General features: G+C 36.6%; 1 pseudogene; it reads left to right on the forward strand.

Annotated features, from left to right (window-relative positions):
* Window positions 1-201: 201 nt before the first annotated feature.
* LOC111919762 (5S ribosomal RNA) lies at window positions 202-321 on the forward strand (annotated as a pseudogene).
* The last annotated feature ends 8,119 nt before the right edge of the window (window positions 322-8,440 follow it).

Genomic DNA, 8,440 nt, shown 5'->3' on the forward strand with positions numbered 1-8,440 from the left:
ATATAGATCACTAGTGTAAATGAATGTAAGTTCTGTTTATGCTTATGTTTTTGTATTGATGATGACATCCCAAATGTTTTAAAATGAATAAAAATACATTTCTTCGGAAATGCTTCGATAATGAAATTATCATGTTTTTTTGGGAACAAATTTCACAACGTTTTTATTGAAAGAGATACTCTGATTTTTAAAAAGCATAAAAAAATCGGTCTTTTCTGGCGTGAGGGCAGCGGATCCCATAAGAACTCTGCAGTTAAGCATGCTCGGGAGGGAGTAGTACCGGGATGGGTGACCCCCTAGGAAGCCCTCATGTCGAGTGGCCTAAAGCGGACAATATTGTGATACGTGCCAGAGGGGGATGTTACATCATAAATCGGAAATTGGGAAACAATAGATGCATAGAGAGAATGATTAAAATCCATGTCTCAGTCCATACGATATCTATAATTGAGGAATATATCATCCCTTATTTAAAGGACACGTCATTGACTAGGTCAGAGTTCGACAACGGCTTTTAAGAGCTACGATTGATAGTCGGGTTGTGAAGTCGTACTTGCAATAATAGTTATTAGACTTATCCAAGTGGGAGACTGTTTGATTAGGTGTCTAAGCCCATAACTATAATTGGTATGTACTTGACTTGAGAGTAGCATGGTCCATCTGGGTTACATATTACCAGGGCAATTTGATAGATTGGACTTTTGAGAAGAGGTTATTTGTGACTTGTTAATATATTATAAGTTCTAATATATCAATATGAAATCATATGATTTAATTAGTATTGATCAAGAATTAATTTTAAATTAATTTTGTAATCAAAAGAGACTAATTAAATATATGGGATTGATTTGGTAAATCAATGATTCTTGTAGTGTAGGCCAATTGTTATTTAGGATGGGCTAAATCAATATGATAGTTAATGGATAGTCCATGGAGGTTTAACCCATGGATCCTAAGTAATATGAAAGGTCATGGGCATTAGGGTTTACATGGATGTAACCCTAATCTTGCCACACTATACAATAAGCCCCATAGCATCCAAAATTGTGCCCTAGTGATATTTGGAAGAGCATAGCCGATTTTGTGTACAAGATATTCTCTCTCAAAAGTCATCCTTTGTCCTAGGTGTGTTGTGAACCATTTGAGGTACAAACTTGGGGCACTAGGTTCTTAAAGGCCAAAACTACAAGCTACAACAAAGAGGTAACTCTATAACTCAATTCTATGTTGTTTATATCAACTGTATGCTAGTTGTAGGCTTAAAGCTTTGGAAACACTATTACATGTATAATTAGAGAAAAAATAGATCCAAAGATTTTAGGGTTGTATGTACACCATAGGATGTTGTAGTATACCAAAACCCTTCAGTTATTGCATCATAGGTTGGGTCATCCAAACTTTTATTATTTAAAGAAATTATTTCCTCATTTAGTGAATAAAAATCCAAATGATTACAACTGTGAAGTTTGTTAAATATCCAAACATGTTAGACATTCTTATTCTCCACTCCAGTATTAACCCTCTCATCCATTCTATTTAATCCACAGTGATGTTTGGGGTCACGCCAAAGTAAAAATATCTCAGGTGCGAAATGGTTTGTTACTTTTATCGATGACCATACTCGTGTTACTTGGGTCTTTCTAATGAAAGAAAAATCTAAAGTTGGGTCGATCTTCTAGAGTTTTCATCAAATGGTCCAAAACTAATTTGCAAGAAAAATTCAAGTGCTCAAATATGATAATGCAAAAGAATACTTTCATTCCGAGTGGAGCAACTATCTTACTCAACAAGGAATTATTCATCTCACATCTTGTGTTGACACTCCCCAACAAAACGGGGTACCAAAAAGGAAAAATAGACATATACTAGAGGTAACTCGTTCGTTACTATTATCTAGTCCAGTTTCAAACTATTTCTGGGGCGAAGTAGTTTTAACTGTTGCGTACCTTATTAATAGGATGCCTTCTAGAGTCATTTCCTTCAATACTCCACACTAATCTCTTCAATATAGCTTTCCCCACATTCGAATTCTATCCCAGGTGGAACTTAAAATATTTGGTTTCACCTCATTTGTTCATAATCATCAGCCAAATCATAGCAAGATTTATCCTAGATCATTCAAATGTGTCTTTCTAGGATATTCCCCTAACCAGCGTGCTTACAAGTGCTACTCTCCTTCCACTAAGAAGTTACAATTCCATGGATATCACATTCTTGGAAGATAAACCTTATTATTCCAAAACCGATATTCAGGGGGAGAAATGTGTGGAATATTAGTTTTTAGAATATCCTACCTTATTACCTTCCGAGTCGATCGCACACATAGATATTCCAGACTCAATACCAAGTTCTATTGAAGTCGATACCAATCAGTCAAATCCAAGTGTTCCAGAATTTTTTCCAACTCTATCAACTGATGAAACCTTAAATAATGATTATCAAAAAGAGTACATAGGAATGGTGTACAGACTTAGATTCAACAGGTAATTGGGGTGCTAGAAGAAGAAGTCTACATGGATGTTCCACCGGGACTCAAGTCCCCAGAGAACAAAGGAATGGTGTCCAGACTTAGAAAATCCATGTACGGCCTGAAGCAGTCGTCTCAAGCATGGTTTGAAAAGTTGACCCAAGTAGTGAAATGATATGGATTCATTCAGTGGAAAACCGATCATACGATGTTCACCAAACACTCTCGTGATGGACGATTTGTGATAATGATTGTCTACATGGATGATATGATTATAAATGGAGACTACTCAGAGGAATTAAGGAATTGAAACTCATTTTAGGAAGATAATTTGAAATAAAAGATTCGAGACAACTTAAATACTTTCTTGGTATGGAAATTGCAAGATCAAGAAAGGGCATTTATGTATCCCAAAGAAAGTACACTCTCGATCTCTAGGAAGAAACTAGTTTATTAGGGTGCAAACCAGCAAGTGTACCAATGGAACTGGGAATTAAATTCCAAACAGGAAGCGGAGATGAGCAGGTAGACAAAGGAAGATACCAAAGACTAGTGGGAAAATTAATCTATCTTGCACACACAAGACCGGACATCGGTTTGTTGTGGGTATGGTAAGCAGGTTCATGAAATCCCCTACAACAAGGCATATGAAAGTTGTTTTTCAGATTCTACACTACTTGAAAAAAAATCCAGGATATGGACTAATGTTTAAAAAGACCAGTGAAATGGGAGTAAAAATTTATATAGATGGTGACTGGCGAGGATTTTGTGTAAATGGATGATCAACTTCAGGATATTGCACATTTGTGTATGGAAATCTGGTGACTTGGAGAAGTAAGAAGAAGTCCGTGGTGGATAGAAGCAGTGTTGAGGCTGAATTCCGAGCAATGTGTCAAGGAATCTATGAAGGAATATGGTTAAAAAGAATGTTGAAGGAACTAAAACTTGAGAGTCTTAAGAAGATCACCCTATTCTATAACAATAAAGCTTCAACTGAAATTGAAAGAAACCCTGTTCATCATGATCGCACAAAACATGTGGAGATTGATCGTCATTTCATTAAAGAAAAATTAGAATCTGGACCTCAGGAGTTGTCCTATGTTCCACTAGACTTCCAAATTGCTGACATTCTCATAAAGGCCCTTCCAAAGAATAAATTTGAAAATATAAAGAGCATGTTGGGGAGTGAAGATTTATGTTATTTTCTCATTTGGTTCTTTATTTAATCTAGAGGGGTAATGTCGTTATTCTTGGTTTTTTAGGGTTAAGGCCAGCCCCATTTTTTCCTATATATATATATATATATATATATATATATATATATATATATATATATATATATATATATATATATATATATATATATATATTTCATTCTTTCAGTGTTTTAATTAAGTTGTTACAATAAATGAATAAAAGATACATGAAGTATTCTCTCCATCTCTTCTGCGTTCTACAGTAGAGTTACTAAAATCGTTAGTGTGTGTATGTATTTCATATGATGGGAAGAACAACTTTCTGCATATTTGTGTATATATGCTTTTATTTTTGTGTATGAGAGAGAAAAAATGACAAAATTTTATATTTTTTAAGCTGGGTTCATTTCTGGTAAAATATATACAAATGGATCATTTATACAGTTATTTGAAACTATTAACATTTATGAATTTTTTAAGGTGGGAACATTTTTTTATCATATTTTAGGCTAGACCATTTCAACGTTTTTAAATAGTAACCATTTTTTGAAATAACTAGAAGTTATCCTAATTATAGCAATGTACTTTGGAAGTACAATGCTATAACAACACTATCTTCTAATTTCCGGGAAATTTTGAATATGTATCGGCTGTTTTTAGTTTATACAACATTGTAATTTAAATACTTTAAAATAGGATGCAAGACATAGATACATGTGCTATTTGATAGTTATATCCGATTTGTGTTTTTTATTTGTGTCGATAATTTTTTTTTTCTAATTCCTATTTTGCCGCGATTCATGTGAATTTTGTTGAAATCACATATGGGCCTTGGTTTAAATCTACCATTATGCAAAAACCATTAAAATTAACAATGTTATGCATAATCTATATCTATTCTTCAAAAATTATATTGGATTTCAAATAACAAAAAATTGTATTTATATGGATGTTACAGGGGAATAATTGCTTATTTCAAAAAAAAAAAAACAAAAAGGGTATTACTTTCCAATCATTGAAATATGTGAAATTTGGAAAAAAGACTTTGTATGTCATCCTGTAAATTTACTTTATTGTTTGAAAATGTTTTTTTTTTCAATATAATGGAATTCTCTATTGTTGCCACATGTGCTCAGGTTGTCGGGTCTTCTCTGTTGGTTCCTGATCGGAGATCTGGAGGTGGTGTCACTAGCGAGTTTCCGCTGAGATGCCCTAGCTGTAGTCACAACGAAGTCATTAGTGTTTCCCTAGGGACTGTGCCCTGGGAGCAAGCTCCGACAATCGGGTTAGATCGGTTGGTAGATTTGAGATGGTTCTCCCTAGCTGGAAAGAACCATCTTGATGTGTAGGGTGAGTGTTTAGCCATTGAGGCTTTAGGTTAGAGAACGTGACTAGAAGCTTGTTAGAAGTTGCTTCCTCATGGAGGAAGAAGCATTCTATTTGTATGGGAAAATTAGGTCAAAGGAGAGTTGGATCAGGCCTTGGGCCAACCCAACTAGCAAGGAGCTGAGAAAGAGCTCCCGGGCGCCAGGCAAGGGCCAGGAACGAGTGTCTGACAAGGCTAGGAGAAGAACGCCAGGAAAGGCTAGCACGTCAAGTCTTGACATCTGGACCATGATAATGGACTATACGTTAACAAGTCCCCCAGTCTGATGTGATGGGTGACCAGCTAATGAAATTGGACTGGATATAGTCAAAGCAATAATGCAAAAGAGATAAAAAGAACGACCAAACCTTGACCACGAGAGGTCGTGGTGTTGCACGATGGGCTTATGAAACACTGGTTGTCTTGATACCCCTTTCTTCTCGAGAATATGATCTGATCAATGTCATGCCATGTAGATGTTGCTGGTAATGTGATACAGGGCAGGGCTGCTAATGATGTTTATGAAAAAACAAGGCTGCTAATGTGACAAATGGTGTTGATAAGATGCTAGGTGAAGGTACATAGGAAGCACGAACTCGTCATACAACCTCTGATACTGAAATTCCTCCGTAGAAACATTGTTGAGGAAAGCACGCATGCCCCGACGAGGCTGATGAGATCCGTGGCTAACGTTGGGTAGGGGTTATGTTATACCCAGGGGAAACTTTGGGTGATTGGCCAGCCTTGAATTCGGATCTATCAAAGTATCAATACAATCGTTTAATTTAATGCGGAATCTTAATCAAACAGTGATGCGAAACAATCAATTGGATATATCAAGAACATTTTTCAATAACATGAATGCACACAATTCTATTAAATAATTTTCAAGTACACTCATCACACTTCAGCCGTGAAGACTAGTATTCACCAAAAACGCATTCCTCTAGAACGGCTATACACAGACCATATATATACTAAACCGATAACCTAAAGCCCATACATAATAAGCCCACCGAGAACACACTAAGCCCACCGAAATCACTAGGTGATTTCGGTCCAAAACCGAGAACAACATAATACATATAAAACAAAGCATAAACCACTAAATATAGCCCAACAATCTCCCCCTTGGTTTATTGCTTTCTGTTCTCTTCAAGGTTTCTCTACAAGATGTACATCTGCTTGGTCAAAAGCCCCTGCCCACAGCTTCTTGTCAATAACTGTAGCTACCATTCCAGTGAAAGCTTTCACGGCAGCTTCAAATAGTTCATTCTCTACAATAATCTTAAAGTTTGATAAAGTGTGTATATCACGTTCTCCAAACTTCAACAAATCTTTGGGATCAAAAATACGGAACTGTTTTTTCTTCATCTTGATCACCATCGTTGCGGTAGCCTCATCATAAAACTAGAATTATGTTGTATCCAAAGTACCTTCAGGTAAGCGCTTGGGAAGAGGAATCCTTTTGGTTTGTTTTGTGGGTGGCCACATGACATTCACCATTGTTTTGTTTATGGGTGGATCAATGACACCCTTGGCCTTCTTAGTAAATGATGAAGCAGTCTTTAAGTATTCAAAGTTATTTTTCGATTTATTCTCAAGAAAATTATTAAAAGACCATGCTATGGTATCCTTGGTTGGATTGTTGAAAGGTGCGCAGATGAGTTCTGAAAGATTAAGTTTTGTCCAGGACAAGAAATCGACTTTCCTCTCATAATATTCAATTCTTCCACTTTTTCGCTTCACGATCCACATATTATTTTCAACATCGTATCCCTACATGACGATGCCAGAACGATCACCATATTTGTCTATGAACTTCTTCTCAGTTTCCCCAAAGAACATTTCATGGTGATCACCCAGAACATTTTGATCTGAATTCTTCATCAAGAGCATTTTCCCTTTCAGCTGAGCAATCCTAATTTTCTTCTCTCTTCTGTCTTGAGCGGAAAGAGGACCATAATATAAGAATGTATCAAGGTTAGCATCTGGATTAGGTCTTGCAGCTCTTTCACTTGAAGATTGTGAAGGTGGATTGGCAGGACCTGAACTAGAAGCAGTGATATTTTCTCCTTCAACGCTCAAGGGTTGAAATTCATCACCAAAATTCTGAAATAAGCGCTATTTCATTTCAAAGAATAGAGCAGTTAAACCACCGAGATTCTCTTGAAGTTCTGAGATCTTTGAATATTTATCGGAGTTCTCTTTCTCAAGCTCGCTAATTCAAATATCCTGCTTTCTAATTATCAAATCCTTTTCAACAAAGTTTTGTTCCAGATCAAAGACTCTATTTTGAAGCTGAATGACATCAAAAAATTCAAATTTAGGTAACTTGCATTTGCCTTTGGAGATTTCCAGCTTGGGTGTTTCAAATGAGCTTCCTGAAGCTTGAGCTCCTTCTGAAGGTATGACTTCTTCTTCAACAATTGGGCTTTGAAAATCATGATCCATAGGAATGGGCTCAGGGAAAGATCTTTGAATTTCTTAAATCACTAGAGAGGGCTCAGTGAATGTGCTCTGTATGTTTTGATCCATTGAACTAGGCTCAGTCAGTGTATATTTCTTTTGAACTAGGTCCATGATAAACAATCCCGACGTTGAATCTCTTCTTTTTCGCTTCCTTGGGAGTAAAGCATTGGCTGAGTCTTTTGGATTACTTTTTAGATGGAGGTTCAGTAGTGACAGGAACGGGGAGGCTTCCTTGCAGTTTGCTATAATTCTGTTATGAGAGCACCCATCCGTTAAGGTGTCGATATGAAAGATTGCACCGTTGTGTCGCTTTCCCTTTCAGTCACAATCGGAGGTGTGACAGCTACATCCTTCTCTGGGTTTGAGATACTTTGCTGAATAAAGTTTTCAAACTCTATTTCTGCCAATTCATTTTCTTGATTCTCTTCATCTTCTTCATCATCAGATAAGTCAATCTCTTTAATGGCGAATTAAAACTTTGGTTTGGGCGCCATGTGTTCGTCGGAAACCTCAACATTTATCGAAACAACAGCAGGAGTGTCTTCAATATCAGCAAACTTTCCAAATTTAGCTGAATCCTTTAATCCTTGATAAGCAACTTTGGCAGACTTTCTTGATTGCTTCATTAGTCCAAAAGTGTTGGGACCCAAAGCTTTCATATCCAATATATCGGGCGTCATTTCGATTTGGGGATATTTTTCCTTAAAAATCATTTGAAGTAACCTGGGGTACATCAAAAACAGGTCCTTTTTCTTTCCCAGGAGGTTGCTCTTCATTTCTTCGAAGATGAATTTTGAGAAGTTGTAATCCCAGTCCATAGCTAGAGCAACAATGGCTGAGGTCACAGTTTGACTGATTTCGTCAGAGCCTCCCTTGATTCCAAAAATGCAACTCATGAAGGAGTGTGCCAGGAACTTCTAATAAGGTGGCAGTAGCTTC

Source organism: Lactuca sativa, chromosome 4 (assembly GCF_002870075.4).
Source record: "Lactuca sativa cultivar Salinas chromosome 4, Lsat_Salinas_v11, whole genome shotgun sequence".
Classification (NCBI taxonomy): domain Eukaryota; kingdom Viridiplantae; phylum Streptophyta; class Magnoliopsida; order Asterales; family Asteraceae; genus Lactuca; species Lactuca sativa.